We start from the raw sequence: 21,289 nt of genomic DNA, 5'->3' as shown, positions 1-21,289 counted from the left end.
CATTCTTATACTCAAAAAACCACCCCAGAGTGCCTAAAAAATTCTCGCCTAGCAAAAAATAACTTGTCGCTCTTCTCCTTTGGCATACAGAAAGTTCTGAGGCCCTCATACGACATGCAAAAAAGCACGATCCGATACATGCATCGGAAGACACTTTTTTACCCGAAAAATCACCCCCAAAATCACTTAAACGATTCTTGCCAAGCTAAAGGTGTCTTCCGACGCATGTATCGGATCGGTTTCTTTTGCATGTCGTGTGAGGGCCTCGGAACTTTCTTAGTGCAGAAGGAAAAAAACGACAAATTATTTTTTGCTAGGCGAGAATTTTTTAAGCACTTTGGGGCGGTTTTTTGAGAATAAGGGTGTCTTCCGACACATGTATCGAATCGGTCTTTTTTGAATATCATGTGAGGGCCTCAAAACTTCCTCTCTGCAAAAGGAGAAAAGCGACAAATCATTTTTAGCTTGGCAAGAATCGTTTAAGTAATTTTGGGGGTGGTTTTTCGAGTATAAAGGTATCTTCCGACGCATGTATCGGATCGGTCTTTTTTGTATGTTATGTGAGGGCCTCAGAACTTCCTCCCTGCAAAAGGACAAAAGCGACAAATTATTTTTTTTAAATCGCTGCAGGAATGTTCCAAGCTTCAACTAGCTCGGGAAATTCCATTTTTCATGGTCTTTTTTCAATTTTTCCATATTTTTCCTGGTGTCTAGAGGAAAACAAACTTTACCACGTAATTCTACGGTATGAAATCTATAAGAAACCATTTGTAGTTTTGGTTCCACACCATGGGCCAAAATTGACCTATATTTAACATCCTCCTTTCCTTCTATAAAGATAGTGATGAAAAGATTTCATTGATTCAACAATAGACAATAATTCTCGACGTGTAACACAATAATTTCTCTCAAATTTGCTTAAAACCCGACTAAAATAGGCAATTACTTTCTCATTGCCATCTTGAATTTGTGATAAAACTGCTCCTATTCCATGGTTTGAAGCATCAGTGTCAAGGATAAATTCCCCTTGCTCATTGGAAAAAGATAAAATCAGTGTTGAAACCATTTTTTGTTTTAATTTTTTAAAAGCTTCTTGACATGCTTGCGTCCAATCAAATTTGACTTGATTTTCGGTAAGCGAAAATAAGAATTTTGCTATCAAAAAAAATTCCTTTACAAACTTTCTATAATATGAGCAAAATTCTAAAAAGCTTCGCACTTGTTTTTTGGTTTGGGGAATTGGCCAAGTTTCTACAGCAGAAATTTTCTCAAGATCTGTTATTATACCCAATTCGGAAACAACATGACCTAAATATTTCAAATAATATAATAAAAGAGCATTAAGCCGTCGCAGGATGTGTGAAATTTTTAATTTTTCTTAAAGAAATTAATTAATTAGTTTACATGAGACAGTTAAATTGTACACCGATCTCAGATCGAGATACTTAAAGTGTACGAAAAGTTAAGTACATTGTTCTCACATATGGAGAATCATGATGTACTGATAGGAATTATTGGAAAGAAAGGAAAAGAGAGAAAAAATATCAGGACGCGAGTGGCTAAGCCGGGAATTAAATCCGGGTCTTCCGCTTGCCGGGCGAATGTTCTGACCACTAAACTACTCAGACCCCACACTTCTAACATTTATCTCTCCTAGATTAGGAAATAAACAATTCTGTGGGACATAAACGCGTCATAATGCGTGATTTAAACCAATTACACATATAATGGAAAAGCTCATATGATAACTATCAAATAATATAATAGAAGAGCATTAAGAGCCGTCGCAGGATGTTAGTGAGAAATTTCGCAGGATGTTAGTGCGAAAGATAATGCTCTTCTATTATATTATTTGATAATTATCATATAAGCCTTTCCATTATATGTGTTCTAAATATTTCACTTGCCTCCCTAAAAGAGAACATTTCTTTGGATTAATCTTTAAATTCGCTGAACGAAATTGAAGAAAAACTGATCTAGGATTAGCCATTATGTCTTCAAAAGTTTTACTAAACACAATTATATTATCTAGATATACCAAGCAAATTTTGGATAAAAATTCTCGAAGAACTTTTTCCATTAACCGTTCGAAAGTCGCTGGAGCGTTACATAAACCAAATGGCATAACCGTAAATTGCCAAGGACCATTTCCTATGGAAAACGCCGTTTTTTTTCTATCTTCAGAATGAACTTTTACCTGCCAATATCCACTCTTTAAATCTAAAGTAGAAAACCATGAATTTCCTGACAATTAATCCAATATATCTTCAATTCGCGGCAGTGGAAAAGAATCCTTAATTGTAACAGATTTAATTTCTTATAATCTACACAAAATCTTAAAAAACCATCCTTTTTCTTTACAATAACCACAGGAGAAACCCAAGGATTTGGGATTCTTCAATAACACCTTGTGATTACATGTCAAGAATGATTTGATCAACATCCTTTCTAAGGTGAATGACTTACTCTAAATTTCGGGATTTCTTTCCTCTTTGCCGAATCGATCCCGATCAATTCGACAAAACGGGAAAGTCCCAGTTGCGCACAGAATAAATCGGACACAGCAAGTTGAATGAATCGGACACAGTGTCAATCGGACACATAACAATCGGACACAGTAACAATCGGACACATTGAAAATGGACACAGTGCCAATCGGACACAGTAACAAATGGACACACGATGGTTGCTATCGGACACAGTGCCAATCGGACACAGTAACAAATGGACACACGATAATGGTAATCGGACACATAACAATCGGACACAATAAGAAACGGACACACTGTGATTGGAATCGGACACAATGGTAATCGGGCACAGTGGCAATCGGACACATTAAAAATCGGACACAATGCTGATCGGACACAATAGAAAACGGACACACGATGGTTGCAATTGGATACATGATAATCAAACACAACAGGAAACAGACACACGGTAGTTGCAATCGGACCACATGCTCCGTGACAGTTTTCCTAACTCTAAAAACGTTACTATAACGATTTTAATTTGTTGATTTTTCGCTTTCGTTCTTTCTATGCATACACTTTTCATGCAAAGCGAGGTTCCACATGGATTTACGACTTTTTTGTGAACCTTGGTTAACCTTGTTAGGTTTACCTTGTTAGGTATAACCTGAGGAGGATTTGTTATTTGTTTTACACGGGGGAACCCCTACGGGGCGAAGTCCTCCGCCGCCTACGCGTGAAATTTCAAACAAAGCGAGGTTCAACATGGATTTACGAGTTTCTACACAAAGCGAGGTTTAATGCAAATCCAATGTTCAAATTTAGTGCAGAATTTAGAGTAACACTAACAGTAAGTATAATGTTTATAAATCAAATACATGATTCGACTATATTCAACTATGTTTATTTAATTTTAATAGATTCTTAAAACAGAGATTTTATATACAGAAATATTATATAGAAAGAAAGCGATAAATCAACAGATTAAAGTCGTTATAGTAACGTTTTTAGGGTTAGGAAAACTGTCACGGAGCATGTGTCCGATTGCAACTACCGTGTGTCTGTTTCCTGTTGTGTCCAATTGCAACCATCGTGTGTCCGTTTTCTATTGTCCGATTAGCATTGTGTCCGATGTTCAATGTGTCCGATTCCAACCACAGTGTATCCGTTTCTTATTGTGTCCGATTGTTATGTGTCCGATTACCATTATCGTGTATCCATTTGTTACTGTGTCCGATTGGCACTGTGTCCGATAGCAACTATCGTGTGTCCATTTGTTACTGTGTCCGATTGACACTGTGTCCGATTTTCAATGTGTCCGATTGTTACTGTGTCCGTTTCCTATTGTGTCCGATTGTTATGTGTCCGATTGCAACCATCTTGTGTCCGTTTTCTATTGTGTTCGATTGACACTGTGTCCGATTTATTCTGTGCGCAACTGGGACTCACTCGACAAAACTTAGTTTGTCGACTTTTCATTATTTAAAGCCGGACATTCCGCCCGGAAGTGACCCTTAGCACCGCACTGCCAACATTCTTTATTTTGTGCTACATTATTTTAAAATTTGTTAATTTTATTTTTTTTTTAATTCTTTTTTTCTTTATTTTTTTTCATTCTCATTAGTTTTACTGTTTTTATTTATTCCAAATAAATTTTTTTCAATATTAATTTGAAATTTATTTTTTTCTCTTTCCTTTCTAACAAAACTATTTTCCTGAATTACCTTTATAGCCATAGCTCTTTCTAAAACTGATTTTAATGAAATTACACCTTCCAATTACAATGTCTTTTCAATAAAACACCCCGATATCGCGGCGATAAACTGCGCACAAGCTATTTTATCTCTAACTTCATTAGAACACTCCGAATTAGCTAACCGCGATAGACGTTCCAAATCTGCGCCTAAAGCAGCTAAATCTTTGAAAACTTTTTGTTTCCTATTTGTAAATTGAGTATAATGAATTTGAGTTAAATTTCCCTTCCCGTAACGTAATTCTAATCTTGATTTTAATTTCTCAAATCTTAAATTTTCTATTTCAAAAATTCCATCTAATATCGAACGCGCTATACCCCTTAAACATGATGCTAACGTTATCGTTTTAACCGAATTAGACCACGCATTTGCTTGAGATATAAGATTGAATTGATTAAGAAATTCGCAAAAAGGGGCACTTCCGTCAAAATTATCCGGCTTTAGCTTTTAACCAAGCTTGTTGTTATAAAAATTTCCGCGCTTATTTCGATCTACTGCGTTTCTATTATTAGACGGTCTTAGCTGTAATTGAAGGACTCTTTCCTGTATTCGGCGAATCTCCTCATCTCGCTCTCGTATATGTGTCTCAAATTCCATGCGCTGTTTCAATTGTTGCTCCCGCAGTTGTTGGATCTTGTGGAAAGCAGCTTAAAGAGTCACAGCTTCCACCGCTGACTCCGCTGATACCGAGGACGCTCGTGTACTCCGCCACGAGCGTCTTCCTCTTCAAAATTCCTGTCATCGGATCCTGAAGATCACTTCCTGTGGCCATTTTTTTTTTATCCCAGACGAGCCCCCAAATGTTGCGTCCTCTGGATCGTTTCCACTGAATCACGCGAGTTCAAATTGTGCCGCGCGTGACTCAGTGAAAACGATCCGGAGGATGCAACAATATACACACGGATTTACAGCTGTTTTCTTAAAATTTAACCTCTCTAAATAATTATCTAATTTTTTATACCATTCGCGTCCTGCTTATTTTAACCTATAAAGATCTATTTAATTTGCATATTTTCTTTTTTTCACCAGGTTTGACAAACATTCCTAGTTATTTCATATATACCTCTTCTGTTAAGTCTCTTTGAAGGGACTAGCAGTTATGACGTCCAATTGATGTATGTACATTCCTTTTATGACACCAGTTGCTAAAAGAGTACGGATCATTTCCACAGTCTTGCCACAGGTGCAAATACTTCATTAAAATCGACTCCTTTGCATTGCTGATCACCTTTCGCGATCAGTCTGGCTTTGAACTTGTCGGTGGAGCCGTCTGTATGTGTTTTTACCTTAAAAACTCATTTACATTTTAATACCTTTTTATCCTTTGGTCTACTTACCAAAGTCCATGTGTTGTTTTCTATCAAGGAGTTGTATTCTGCCTGCATTGCTTGTCATAAATTCTTATTTGGACCATCCATGGTTTTTTGAATACTCTCCAGTTCAGTATACAATTCGTCTCGGGTTGATTTTATATGGAATAGCTTCTTCGGTCTGCCGGACTTTCCAGTCCTCTCAAGTTTAAGACAACCAGGTTCCTTGGTAGCAATCGGGGTTTTGGTTTCAATCAATGTTCACTATCTATAATTTCATCCTGGAGCAAATCTTCATTGACATCCTCTATTTCTTCTGAGGGGTGTTCTTCTTCTATGTTTTTCAGCGGTGCTGGATTCATTGGTATTTTGAATAATTCAGATTCGTTTTCATATGGAGTTATATTTTGATCTTCGATGAATCGGACATCTTTTTTTTTGATAACTGTTTTAGTTTCTCGTTCTTCCCATAGATGATATGCTTTTGCTTTATTTGAGTATCTCACCAAGATATATTCTTTTCCCTTTGGCTCAAATTTGTTTCTTCTTCGTCCTTTCTCAAGAGCTATAACCTTACTTTCAATTTATCTCATAAAACCTATGTAGGGTTCTTGATTCGTCCAAACTTCATATGGAGTGATGTATTGATTCGCCCTTGTTGGACATCTATTTCTCATCTATATGTGTTGCTACGTTGATTGCTTCAGCTCACAAAGAAAGAGATAGGCTTGAATGAGCATGCACCGTGCCATTTCAACTAAGGTACGATTCTATTCTTTTGGACACTCCGTTTTGTTGAGGCGTGTATTTTACAGTTAATTCCTTTAAAATTCCTTCTTTCTTCAAAAATTCATTGAACTCTAGTGATAAATATTCTTTCCCATTGTCCGTCCTTAATTTCTTTATGTTATACCTTGTTAGCTTCTCAACATTCGCCTTGCATTCCTTAAAAGCATCTTAAACATTTGACCGTTCTTTAAGGGTTTGATATGGATATAACGGCTTTTGTCGTCTATAACATCGCAAAATACTTCGTTCCTCCTAAAGATGACGTCGAAAATGGATCACAGATATCGTTGTGTACTAATCCGAGTATGTTCTTTTTTCTCCGGGCGGATGTCTTGTAAGGTAATTGATGTATATTTCTTTTCTCACAAACTTCACACACTGAGTTTGAATTTTCCATATTTTCGTTCATACCCATGACCATTTGTTTATTTTTCAAGTTACGAACATCGTTGAAATTTAAACGCCCTAATCTTTGATGCCATTCAACTAATACACTGTCTTGTCGTGTATCATAGCTCTGTGGCTTGCTCTTTCCTCTACCAAGTATAAACCATTTTCTTGTCTTGCAGTTATTCCAACATTTCTTGATGTCTGATTTTTGCACCATCTTTGTAAAAAATCAATCTATATCCGTTTTTGGTTATTTGCAATACTGATAATACATTGTTTTTAAATTTAGGTACTAACATGGCCTCCTGCAATCTAACATTGTTTTTATCCGTATTTGTAACACTCCCTTTTGTATCAATTTATCCTTTTCCGTTTGAATTGACACTCTCTTCAGTAGCAGTATAGACCATAGTTTGACAATCACTTATCTCTGTAAAGGAGGATATTAAATATAGATCGATTTTGGCCCATGATGTGGAACCAAACTACAAATGGTTTCTTATAGATTTCATACCGTAGAATCACGAGGTAAAGTTTGTTTTCCTCTAAACAGCGGGGAAAATACGAAAAAATTGAAAAAAGACCATAAAAAATGCAATTTTCCGAGCTAGTTGAAGTTTGGAACATTCCTGGAGCGATTTTTAAAAAATGATTTGTCGCTCTTGTCCTTTTGCAGGGAAGAAGTTTCGAGACTAACAAACAAAGTACAAAAGAGACTGATCTGATACATGCGTCGGGAGACACCCTTATACCCGAAAAACCACCCCCAAAATCACTTAAACGATTCTCGCCAAGCTAAAAATGATTTGTCGCTTTTCTCCTTTCGCATAGAGGAAGTTTTGAAGCCCTCACATGACATACAAAAAAGACCGATCCCCGATACATGCATCGGAAGACACCCTTATACTCAAAAAACCACCCTAGAGTGCCTAAAAAATTGTCGCCTAGCAAAAAATAATTTGTCGCTCTTCTCTTTTGGTATACAGAAAGTTCTAAGGCCCTCATACGACATGCAAAAAAGTACAATCCGATACATGCGTCGAAAGACACCCTTAGTTTGGCGAGAATTGTTTAAGTGATTTTTGAGGGTAATTTTTCGGGTAAAAGGGTGTCTTTCGACGCATGTATCAGATCGTACTTTTTTGTATGTCATGTGAGGGCCTCAGAACTTTCTGTATGCTAAAGGAGAAGAGCGACAAGTTATTTTTTCCTAGGCGAGAATTTTTTAGGCACTCTGGGGTGGTTTTTTGAGTATAAGGGTGTCTTCCGACGCATGTATCGGATCGGTCTCTTTTGTATGTCATGTGAGGGCTTCAGAACTTCCTCTATGCGAAAGGAGAAAAGCGACAAATCATTTTTAGCTTGGCGAGAATCGTTTAAGTGATTTTGGGGGTGGTTTTTCGGGTATAAGGGTGTCTCCCGACGCATGTATCAGATCGGTCTTTTTTGTACTTTGTTTGTTAGTCTCGAAACTTTCTCCCTGTAAAAGGACAAGAGCAACAAATCATTTTTTAAAAATCGCTCCAGGAATGTTTTAAACTTCAACCAGTTCGAAAAATTGCATTTTTTATGGTCTTTTTCAATTTTTCCGTACTTTCCCCGCTGTTTAGAGGAAAACAAACTTTACCACGTAATTCTACGGTATAAAATCTATAAGAAACCATTTGTAGTTTTGGTTCCACACCATGGGCCAAAATCGACCTATATTTAACATCCTTCTTTGTCTTTTTCGTTGCTCATGTATACAGTTGCCCCATTATCCAAATATCAGATGTTTGAATTTTTGCAATAATTATTAAATGCTATAGCCGTCATTGCATCATTTTGTTTTTGTATTAAATTATTACTTTTAGAACGGCAGTTTTTTGCATGATGTCCATATTTTTTGCATATATGATAATTTCCACTAAATTTAAATTGTTTTTCTATATTTTTGTTGAAATTCTTTTTACTAGTCTTTTTCTAGTTACTAGAGCGTTGTTATGACTTGTGTCTTCTGTCATGTTGTTCTCTCCTCTTCTCGCTTCTTCTTCTATGAGTTTTATCTTTAAACTTTTAAAGTTAGGCAGTTCGTCGCGTAACCCGATCGCTATGGCGAAACTTTCGTACTGTGTCAGTATCGAACTCAGTCAGTGGACTCTATACATACTAGAAAGAACACCGCCGTTAAAGCCAGCTTGTTTGTGAAACAGAAAACCAATAGAGAGACAGAAAAGGCATCCCCTGCTATGGAGATTATTATTATTATTTTTCCATTTAGATAAACGTGCGAGACAGAATAAACATTCTTTAGATTTTTTCTCTCTCGGCTCAGAGTCATTAGGCAAATCCCTACTCAGTGCTCATTCCATTACGTACAAAGTTCACTGACTTGTGAGTAACATTACTGACAGCAGCTCGTTCAAGATCTTCATTCCCACTTCTCCAGTTGTTCGGCTTTGTGTTAAAATTCACTAGTATATTGCGTTATCGTTTGCTGTGCTTCTTTTTTTCATCTTATGTAATTGTTTACATAGTACAGCTCTTTATACAGGACTTCTGGATTCATGCACTTTTCTTAGGTTTTCCCAAGCCTCACATGATGTTTCAGTCTTTTTTACATGATTTAACTGACTTTCTTCTACGCTTAAATAAAATCAGACCAATGCCTTCTCATCTTTCCTTTCGAGTCCATCTGTCCAATCGAGTGCGTTTTCTTCAGTTTTTGCTTCCATTCCGTTTGTATAAGTCTATAGTTCATTAAATATCAGAAGATTCTTCAACTGAATCTTCCAAGATTCGTAATTTTTCTCACCAAGCTTCTGAATTTGATTCGGATTTATCGTTGTCATATTTTATGTGTTTTTCTTGATTTTTATTTCCGCGTTTATTTAACGCGGTTATTTTCTATTTGTGCACTATAAATGTCGTGGGCCCATAATCTGTCGGGATTATGAATTATGGTAGAAAACGCGATTTATTCTGAGAACAAAAAACGTTTTATTCTTTACTTTATATACCGTATCATCCAACGCTCGTCACACAATAGCTGACTCCCCACGCACATCGCGCATAAAATGAAAAAGAAACAAAAGAAAAAAGAAACTTTTAGCTCAGGGGAGTAGAGACTCATTGATACATACATTTCCAACAAAATCTACTATACGTACGTTTTATTAAATGTACATGATGTTAGAAAGTTACGTTCTATTCAGTAAATTTCTTTTGTTAATAAGTTTTTAATAAACAATAACTGCAAAGGTTAAAAGCTTTACATTATTCAAGGTAATTATCTTGATAACATATATTAAAATAATTGAAATTGAAGGTTATTCCCTATCTTTAAATAATTACCTGCGCTTTTATTTATTGATTAACTTGATTAACTTTTTGATACTCTTCAAATGCTTATTTTTTAAGCTATTGTAAAAACTTTTTTATATAATAAATATGTATTTTGTATGTAACTCTCAGAGTTCATAATTTTTTTTAAAAAAAGAATAAAAAATGAGTCTATTTTGTTAAAATAAAATTTATTTAAAATTACTTCAAAAAATGATTTCACTATCTGTTTATTTTTTTCGAAAATTTTAAATTTAGTTATCCATTTTAGTCGCTTATATCTTAAAATTTATAAGTTTTTAAATATTTTTATAAAAGAAAAATGTATTTAAAATTTTATCTAAAGAGAATTTTGCATAATTCTTGTGAGAAAATGTTTTCGATCAATTTATGTAAATTTGAAATACGAGGTGTATCTAAAAACTAATGAGCCTAGTGCTATAAAATTTTTTATTAATAACAGAACTATAAATCAATATTATCCTCTTCAAAGTAGTTCCTTTGGGAAACCATACACCGCCGCACAGTGATGCAAACGCACAATTTTCTATTCAAAATCGGCTACAGGTGGTATTTCTTAACCGATTTAGATGTTTCTTTCACAGAAATACTCAGAAATAAATTCTAAAGAAAACTGTGAAAGCCGATTTTTTATTTTTTTTGTTTGTGCAAAAATATTTAAACAAATAAAGTGATAAATTGATACTTTTCAACTAAATTATTTTTTGTATGACAAACAACAACTTGAATAACTCCAGTATCAATGAAAACCAATGCTATCTTATCAAAACAATAGAAATAAATCATTAAATTTTCAACTTAATTTTTATAAACAAATGTTTTAAACAAGTTATCGATCGAAACGCATTCTCTCTGAAATAAATAATTTTTTAACTTAATTAATTGAAAAATTACCACTAAAATGACGTTTATGACAAAACTTTATCGTAAACTAACAATTCCTATTGTTATAAACAATTAAATAAACAAATAATCATTTTGCGACATCTTACTACAGATAACTTTTCATATTTAAAGTATTTGTTCCGATAGTACTGATCATTAAAGCGAAACGCGAAAACGTAACATGTTACACGAAACATGTTACATGAAATATGCTTTTAAACTTTTGAGTCGGCTTCTAACTGATAATTTTTAATAAGCATTATAATTTCGGCATCGATATCATTTTCTGGCTTTTTCCAGTGTTTCCTTAAAGACGCAATATAAAGATCAGACGATACGAGCAATTTGTGTATGAGATCTTCATTTGTGGCCAATCGAGAGTATTTCCGAGTGTGAAATTCTCTGAAGCGTTTAAAGTCTTTGTTTCGCGCTTCAGCAGCTTCTTCGGAATATTGTCCAATTGGTAGCAAAAAATTTTCCATTACTTTTGTACCATGCATAAGTATTTTATGGACAGTTGAAGGCATGAAGTACCATGAATAAAGCTGGACATACAATTCTGCAGTGTCAAGAGTAAATTTATCAAAAAATGACGATGGTACTTTGGTGTTACTTGCAAGTATTCTCAAAATTTGACCAAATCTTCTGATGAGCTCTACATTTACTCCTGTTATTCTGGCAGATAAATCAGGATCCGAAAAGAATCTTCGTGCAACGTTTCCGTTATTGGTGTTCCCAGTTCCGTGATTTGGTTTATCAATGAGTAAACCAAGCTCTTCTCTAAATTTTGTGCAAATCCTTTCTTTTGCTTCATTTTTTAATCGCTTTTCCTCGTCAGTGACTGCATATCGTTTACAGAATGATAAGCGATAGCCAATGTGTAAAATGCATTCCATAAATCTTATCCATGCATGTAACGTGGAGAGACCAAATTCAAAATGGGAAGTATTTTCTCTTTTTTCTTTAACACGTTCAAGATGGTTCATTTCGCTCGGCTTAGCACCACAAATGTAGCAACTTGCAGATGACGAACAATCGGAGAGTGCTTGGCAGACTTTCCCATCCACCATTGTTAATTTCATGTCTACATGAACCATGAACGTGGCATACAACTATTTTACAGTACAGCTAGAAAGAATCTTTGTATGTAAGGAGCAAGTTTGAAAAACGCTTCAAAACATGGCTAGATTCAGACTTTGTTGTCGATCGTTCTGAGAAAAAGCCAACTGCTGGAAGGAAATCTTGTTCGAGCGATTTCCAAAAACTTTCTCTTACGACAAAGAGGCGAAAACTGATTTCAATACAAGAAAATTATTCAAATATTGAAGTTCAGGAAGCATTTCTTTATATGCTACGAATTAATGGAAGGAGGAAATTGGCAAATGCTATAAAAAATCTTTTAAAAGAAGATGAGGACGAGTCTAAAGATAATCATGATAATGGATCGTATTCTCCATATACTGCAGAAGAAGCTGTAGCGCTGATAGAAGACGTGAAGTTATCGAAGTACCAATATGAAATTATTCAGAAGCAAGCGAAATGTAGAAATGCTGACATTTATCCTTCATATCACAAGGTACTGGAAGCAAAGAAAGAATGCTATCCTTCGCAGATAGTCACGTCTGAAACAGAAGTGCGCATCAATCTCCAATCGCTGATTGATCATACTATTTTGAGACTTTTTAAAGATCCCACATTACATCTCCCTGATCTTGATGATCGTGCAAAAATTTATAATTTAGATTTCACCTTGAAATATGGTTGCGATGGAGCATCAGACCAAAAGAGATACAACCAAAAGTTTTCAGATGCAGATTCCATAGATGAAACAGTTTTCACCATCTCCATGGTGCCACTTTGCTTGAAAGAACGTGAAAAATCCACAATTATCTGGAGCAATCCTCAACCTGCATCTCCAAAACGTTGTATTCCAATTTCTTACATATTCGCTAAAGAAACAAAGGATCGAACAAAGAGTGAAATGCAACTTATAAAAGACCAAATAGAGATGTTGCATCCAACGAAAGTGAATGTCTTCCATGCCACGTTCATGGTTCATGTAGACATGAAATTAACAATGGTGGATGGGAAAGTCTGCCAAGCACTCTCCGATTGTTCGTCATCTGCAAGTTGCTACATTTGTGGTGCTAAGCCGAGCGAAATGAACCATCTTGAACGTGTTAAAGAAAAAAGAGAAAATACTTCCCATTTTGAATTTGGTCTCTCCACGTTACATGCATGGATAAGATTTATGGAATGCATTTTACACATTGGCTATCGCTTATCATTCTGTAAACGATATGCAGTCACTGACGAGGAAAAGCGATTAAAAAATGAAGCAAAAGAAAGGATTTGCACGAAATTTAGAGAAGAGCTTGGTTTACTCATTGATAAACCAAATCACGGAACTGGGAACACCAATAACGGAAACGTTGCACGAAGATTCTTTTCGGATCCTGATTTATCTGCCAGAATAACAGGAGTAAATGTAGAGCTCATCAGAAGATTTGGTCAAATTTTGAGAATACTTGCAAGTAACAGCAAAGTACCATCGTCATTTTTTGATAAATTTACTCTTGACATTGCAGAATTGTATGTCCAGCTTTATTCATGGTACTTCATGCCTTCAACTGTCCATAAAATACTTATGCATGGTACAAAAGTAATGGAAAATTTTTTGCTACCAATTGGACAATATTCCGAAGAAGCTGCTGAAGCTCGAAACAAAGACTTTAAACGCTTCAGAGAATTTCACACTCGGAAATACTCTCGATTGGCCACATCTCATACACAAATTGCTCGTATCGTCTGATCTTTATATTGCGTCTTTAAGGAAACACTGGAAAAAGCCAGAAAATGATATCGGCCGAAATTATAACAAATAGAAGCCGACTCAAAAGTTTGCTCATGTAACATGTTTCGTGTAAAACGTTTTCGCGTTTCGCTTTAATATCAGTACTATGATACTTTAAATATGAAAAGTTATCTGTAGTAAGATGTCGCAAAATGATTATTTGTTTATTTAATTGTTTATAACAATAGGAATTGTTAGTTTACGATAAAGTTTTGTCATAAACGTCATTTTAGTGGTAATTTTTCAATTAATTAAGTTAAAAAATTATTTATTTCAGAGAGAATGCGTTTCGATCGATAACTTGTTTAAAACATTTGTTTATAAAAATTAAGTTGAAAATTTAATGATTTATTTCTATTGTTTTGATAAGATAGCATTGGTTTTCATCGATACTGGAGTTATTCAAGTTGTTGTTTGTCATACAAAAAATAATTTAGTTGAAAAGTATCAATTTATCACTTTATTTGTTTAAATATTTTTGCACAAACAAAAAAAATAAAAAATCGGCTTTCACAGTTTTCTTTAGAATTTATTTCTGAGTATTTCTGTGAAAGAAACATCTAAATCGGTTAAGAAATACCACCTGTAGCCGATTTTGAATAGAAAATTGTGCGTTTGCACCACTGTGCGCCGGTTGCTCCTACTCCCGGTAGTAGTGCTGGAAGTTTTTAACTGCAAGTACCTTTAGCTGGTCTATTACGACCTTTTGGATATTGTCCATAGTTCCAAAATGACAACCTTTGAGATGGAATTTGAGCTCGAATCGTACTTAAAAATCCACGATTAATCACCTGTTATGATATGTCTTTCTTTTCCCGAATTCACCCGAATTCTTTCCTCAAATTCCACCTAAAGGTCGTCATTTTGGAACTGTGGACAACATCCAAAAGGTCGTGACAGACTAGCTGAAGGCTAGTTTGTCATTTTCAATTAAGATTTCCAGCACTGCTATCGAGAATGGAAACAACGTCTCCGGCGGTGTGTGGCTTCCCAATGGAACTACTTTAAAGGGAGTAATATTGATTTGTAGTTCAGTTGTTAATAAAAAATTTTATAGCACCATTTATATCTCATTACTTTTTAGATACATTTCTGTATGGTACAGTCTTCGTGTCTTTAACCAATAAACTCAAGGACGGACACAGAACTTGAAAATGAATTTTCGAGTTATAAATACTTAAAAGGCTTGCTCACAAGACTTGTTTGCAAAGAAGGATAAGTAAAAAGTAGCAATTTTTATTCTCAGAGCGGCTTCTTCAAAATCTAGATTTTCTTATATTTTGACGTTGAACTCATTTCTGAAGATTAAAATTGTTAATACTCTAAGAAAAGTTCTTAAATTCATTATTCTTTGCAAAATGAGATCTTATGTAAAATGCGATATTTCGCATTACATCAAGATTACTCATAATTATATAAACATCTTTCTTTACACATTCTAAACCAAAAACAATGCATAATACAGGGTAACCATTGAAAAGGTGTCTAAAGTAAATTGCTATTACTTTGCAACGAATAAACAGAATGAAATGAATTAAATATTATTTTATAGAGGAAACTCGTAAATTTTGTTCCATATAGTATGAAAGAAGTGTATAATGATTGAAAATCAAACGAACTTACCTGTAAGTGAAGTTCGATTGAAATTATATGAGAAGCCTCGTTCGAGAAGATTACAATGTAGTACCACTCCGTGCCGCTTGATGTCACAACGTTTAGAGTTTAGAATATTGAAATCCTATATATCGTGTTGCATCATCTTGTATCCTCATATTTTAGAGCTATTATTTAAAAATTACCTGCTTAGATCTTTAGGGTGGGTTTTTTTTTTTTTTTTTTTTTGGTGGGTTGTAATCTTCTCGAACGAGGCTTCTCATATAATTTTAATCGAATTTCACTTACAAGTAAGTTCATTTGATTTTCAATTATACTTCGAAGCCTCATTCTCGCGATTACAATGTAGTTATTTAGAGTGCAGGTAATTTTTGTTCTTCTTGTATCGTTTTTGTCATTCATGTTAAATAATCCTGCTCCTTTCAAGTTCCTTTTAATCTTACACTTTATTTATCAGCAGTTCAATTTTTGAATTTAACACACACTACTGGTTTTATTATTTTTGTGAAGACATAAGGGCTTGAGCAAAGTCCAAATGGGTGAATTCGTATAGCTTTCCTTTAAATTGAAATCGTAAGTATTTCCTACTATTGCAGTCCACTGATACTAGCATATATGCATCCTCAAGATCTATTGACGCCATAAAGAACCCAGGTAGAATTAGTTTTCTGGCTGTCCTCAAATCTTCCATTTTAAAATGTTCAGTTTTCATGAACGTATTTAACCTTTTTAAATTCAAGATGAATCTGTGATCCCCATTTGGCTTTTGTACTAAAAAAATATGAAGAAAGAAATTGACCAGATACCGGTTTGCATGATATTACTGCGCCCTTTAACAACAAGGTTTTTATAGCGCGATCTATGTCCATCGATTCCTTAGCCGTTCTTACTGGCTCCCTAAATTCCATATTTCGAATCACCTCGGTTTCAAAGTGCAATTTGTAACCTTGTATACAAGATAAAATCCATTTGTCTTTTGTAATTTTTTCCCAGCTGTCGATGTAAAATCTTAACCGATCCGCAGTCTTACTTACTAACGACTGTTCCTTGAACTCGTCCTCCGGAAGGGCCTGTTCTGTGGCCTGTTCCGGTAACTCTGCTGGCGCGACTGGTATTGTTGAAATGGTCTCCTTTTGAAGAAGAAACGTCTCGGTTGTTCGCATTGTTTGTAACCCGCCTGAAGATACCACTGAGGCCTCCCCGGCGGGGTTTTCCAGTTTAAATGAGTTTTTGACTGGGTAAAGTTTTGTTTCTTTACTGACGGCTGATTCTTCAGGGATCTACTTACTTTCTCTATTACTCCTGCCTCCTTTATTTTTTTGCTTAATTCTTTGCCAAACAAAAACGTGTCTGGTTTTGTATTTTCTATAGCAGTTTTTAATTCTTTTGGTATTCCATGCAAAATAAATGCTCTTCTGCATATTGAATGAGAATAATAAGTATCATTTAACAATCTTGCTGCATCGGATAATCTCTCGATGACCTTGAGTTCATCAACACCTTCTTCGCCCGGATCCAAGATCATTGACATGGCCGATCCCAGTGAGGCTAGTGTCGAACCAATTGCATTTTGATATTCGGTAAAGTGCTTATCTCTTTTTACGGCGGACTCAACTAATACGTTTGCCACCTCAGGATTTAGTTTTGGTGCTTCCATCAATCCTGATCGAGCGTATTTTTTTATAAGGTTCTCTCTTTCTTCCTTTGAAAGACCTTCTCTTAGCAATCCTTCCCAACGAGAAACCAGCGAAGGGTGCAATTCAACCTGAATAGCCTTTGATACTGATGGGTCCTCTCCCAGCAGGCTTAAAATGTCCTGGTCTAAGTCAGGTTTTTCAGTTAATTGTGGCAGCATTTCGGCCTACCCGTTATCCTTGTTAAAGTTATCTGGCTGATTTTCTGTAAGACAATATATATGTCTATATACTCATATGGATACACGCACACCCAAGAATATGTAACTGTGTACATTGCATTTTTAATATTTAATCTATCATGTTTTACCTCTCGTGTAACCTTGAAAGAAGTGATTTCTAACCTATCTTGCCTCTCGTGCAAGCTTATTAAAGTGAGATTTCTAGTATGTCTTACCTCTCGTGTAAGCTCACTAATAATTTTTGAGATTTCTAGTATGTCTTACCTCTCGTGTAAGCTCACTAGTAATTTATGAGATTTCTAATATGTCTTACCTCTCGTGTAAGCTCACTAGTAATTTATGAGATTTCTAGTATGTCTTACCTCTCGTGTAAGCTCACTAGTAATTTATGGATGCCTACCTTTATTAACATGTGATTCTGAATTTTTTGTGTGACTTTTGTCAGTGCTATTCTTCACACAACTGTTTACGCGTTCCTGGTATTTTTTCAGTTTCTTTCGCAGCCTTGCGACATCCTCCTCCTTTCCTCTCTCTCTAGATCTTTTCCTTGACTTGCCCATGCTGGCTATAATCACTATTCGCAATAGGATTATGAAAAAATAACACTTTGTTATACTGTAACATACGTGTAACATCAGGCGCACAACAAAATGTTATGAGGATACAAGATGATGCAACACGATATATAGGATTTCAATATTCTAAACTCTAAACGTTGTGACATCAAGCGGCACGGAGTGGTACTACATTGTAATCGCGAGAACGAGGCTTCGAAGTATAATTAAGTAATTAAAATAAATATGATAAAAAATGCTACAATTTTATCTGAACGCTCAGTGATAAATATTTTTAAAGTACTGTCCATAGGAAAACATTGATAAGCTAAAACAGAGTATTCAAAAATGCATTGAAGATATCTTCCCAGTCATGTTAAAAAGTATATTTAATAGTTTTCAAAAACTTTTGAGTTTCTGTGCCAATTCCGATAGACAACACTTCGACAATATTTATTATTGAGCGATCAGACAGATTTGTAGCATATTTTATTATGTTTATTTTAAGGGGATCCCGGAATGCCTGACGAACTCCGACGCGATAGCGCCATCATTTCGATGGAACTAAAAATTACATTGACATTATCGGCGTAATATTCATCCTCATAAAAAACCTTTTCAAAGAACTGTACTTTCAAAAATATATTATATTAAAAAAAAGTTTTTCTCACAAAAAACCTTTCCAAAAAAAGTTGTATATATCATAAAAAACTTTTCAAAAAGATTGTATTTTTCCAAAAATATATTATAAAAAAATCTTTTTAAAAAAATTATATATATTTATTATAAAAAACCTTTCCAAAAAAATTGTACTTTTAAAAAAAGTTGTATATATTAAATAAAAATTTGCTACATATTCTGTCTATAAAAGAGGTGATATCAGAAAATGACGCCAAGTTTAAATAAAGAACCTTTCAAAAAAAGTTGCATGTATATCTAATTATTTATTTAAAAATGATATTTATGTTTATATCTAGTTAATTCTTTTTAAGTATACTTTTTAAAATAATTGCATTTGTATCTAGTTATTTTTTTTATATCTGTATCTAGTTAAATAAAAAAATTTTTCAAATTTAATCAAAATAAAAAAATATTACAAAATTTCGCAAAAAACTTGGCGCTGCTATAAAATAGCCTTAAAATATTATTATACATCTTAAAATATTATAGAGCAATGAAGGCTATTTTATAGCAGCGCCAAGTTTTATGCGAAATTTTGTAATATTTTTTTATTTTGATTAAATTTGAAAAATTTTTTTATTTAACTAGATACAGATATAAAAAAAATAACTAGATACAAATGCAATTATTTTAAAAAGTATACTTAAAAAGAATTAACTAGATATAAACATAAATATCATTTTTAAATAAATAATTAGATATACATGCAACTTTTTTTGAAAGGTTCTTTATTTAAACTTGGCGTCATTTTCTGATATCACCTCTTTTATAGACAGAATATGTAGCAAATTTTTATTTAATATATACAACTTTTTTAAAAGTACAATTTTTTGGAAAGGTTTTTTATAATAAATATATATAATTTTTTAAAAAGATTTTTTTATAATATATTTTTGGAAAAATACAATCTTTTTGAAAAGTTTTTTATGATATATACAACTTTTTTGGAAAGGTTTTTTGTGAGAAAAACTTTTTTTTAATATAATATATTTTTGAAAGTACAGTTCTTTGAAAAGGTTTTTTATGAGGAAAACTTTTTAAAAAAAAAACAATTTTTTGGAAAGGTTTTTTTATGAGGAAAACTTTTTTTTAATATAACAAGGCGTGTACTTGGCGCCCTTTTTTTACCTTTTTTAAAAAAAAAGGTTTTTTTGTGAGATATCATTTCTTTTTTTTAGTAAAAATAATTTTAATAAATATGATTCTTTTTTTTTAGTAAAAATAATGGTAATAATATCCCACCATCACTCCCGTCATATTTTCAATACGACAATCCTCTTTTTGATTATAGAAATCTTAATTTATATATACAAACCTAATAATTTTTTTTTATATTTTACAACATGTTTTATAAGAAAATTATTAGTGATCATAAAAAGGGTATAAAAAACCATTTGTATTTCTAAGTTATTGCGTTTTTTCATATATAAAAACAGATTACTTTTGATCAAATTTCTGTAAGAATGACAAAAACATCTTTAGCACCTCTAGGCCATTGTCTTTTTTTAATTAGCGTATCGTCAGCTTCAATCCAAGTGTTAGACATTTCTTCTCTATAAACATTACATACCTGCCGATTCCACCAATGTGCACAAAGTACACTTTCTGTCCACTAACTACAGAATACTAACAAGGGAACGTTCACAAGTGTCCCCTCCCCCGATTTGATTTTCCTTGAAATATGTTGTAAAACATACAATTTGAGGAGACACGTATTTTTTTATAGCGGCCCTAACTCAAATTTAAGGGATCAAACACTCCTTTGAAAAAAAAACGATTTTTTTCTTTGTGTGTAACTATCGCCAAAACCGTAGGAGATAAAAAAATATTTCAAATAGAAGTTGTATATGGCTTGTAATGGACTTTATAACTGTGTAGTTAAATTTTCAAAAAATGAAATTTTTTTAAATTTACCCCCACCCCTTGTTATTATTTTTTCAAATTTCAAAATTTTTGTAATGACAAAAGTTGTAGCATTTTTTACGCTGAATTCAACCATATATGATTTTATTATGTTTCGAAATCACATCTTTCAAAAATGAGTCATCAGTATCACATTATATGCGTCGCGCTGCATGACCGTTTATACCGCACTTGTGTTGTGCATAGTCGCAAAACAAATATAAAAATGACATGTTATTATATATTTGAGAAAGAAAAGTTAACTAAAATTGTTGCTAAAGCATCTCTTTCACATTACACTCTTATAGATAATCGCTGCATTTCGTGCGCAGCGCGTTGTTATATGCAAGTTAGCTATCAGCGCATATTACACTTTGAAGTTTTGCTTGCAGTGACCACGGGAAAATAATTTATGAAACGAAAACAGTGAATGAATCAATCTATTCAACATATATCTACCCTGACTCTACCTTCTTGGCCCGACTTGACTGAGAATGAAATAAAATATAAAATTCTGTACAGTTTACTCTTTTTCAATAATTTTAATATACTGTGATTCTACATGCTATTACATTCCACTAAATTACTACGATTTTTTTAAACTATGGTATATAAAATGTATATTATAAGTATAATTATAATATATATAAATAAGCTTATATATATATAAAAGCTTATTTATTGTATCAATATATTATAATTATACTTATAATATACATTTTATATTTCAAGATTTTATATACCATAGTTTAAAAAAATCGTAATAATTTAATAGAATGTAATAGTATGTAGAATATATCGCAGTATATTAAAATTATTGAAAAAGAGTATGTACAGAATTTTATTCATTGTCAGTCAAGTCGGGCC

General features: G+C 33.6%; 1 protein-coding gene and 1 long non-coding RNA gene across 8 annotated transcripts in view; one reads left to right on the top strand and one right to left on the bottom strand.

The window, feature by feature from the left end:
- Nucleotides 1-21,289, top strand: part of Inos (Inositol-3-phosphate synthase) — a 170,333-nt gene that overhangs the window by 108,595 nt on the left and 40,449 nt on the right. The window contains exon 6 of one of the 7 annotated variants that reach the window (XR_010889355.1): nt 6,517-6,663. The exons of the other annotated variants lie outside the window; for them this stretch is intronic. The gene's annotated coding sequence lies outside the window, so the exon portion shown is untranslated. The remainder of the gene's footprint in view (nt 1-6,516; nt 6,664-21,289) is intronic. 7 annotated transcript variants of the gene reach the window in all.
- LOC136998651 (uncharacterized) lies at nt 16,637-17,918 on the bottom strand. The gene is made up of 2 exons (XR_010889240.1): nt 17,686-17,918; nt 16,637-17,308 (listed from the first exon to the last, which is right to left on the bottom strand). It is a non-coding gene; the product is annotated as an uncharacterized lncRNA (long non-coding RNA).

This window comes from Linepithema humile, chromosome 3 (assembly GCF_040581485.1).
Source record: "Linepithema humile isolate Giens D197 chromosome 3, Lhum_UNIL_v1.0, whole genome shotgun sequence".
Taxonomy (NCBI): domain Eukaryota; kingdom Metazoa; phylum Arthropoda; class Insecta; order Hymenoptera; family Formicidae; genus Linepithema; species Linepithema humile.
The sequence above is the reverse complement of the archived record's forward strand: the minus strand, read 5'-3'. Positions and strand labels throughout refer to the sequence as shown.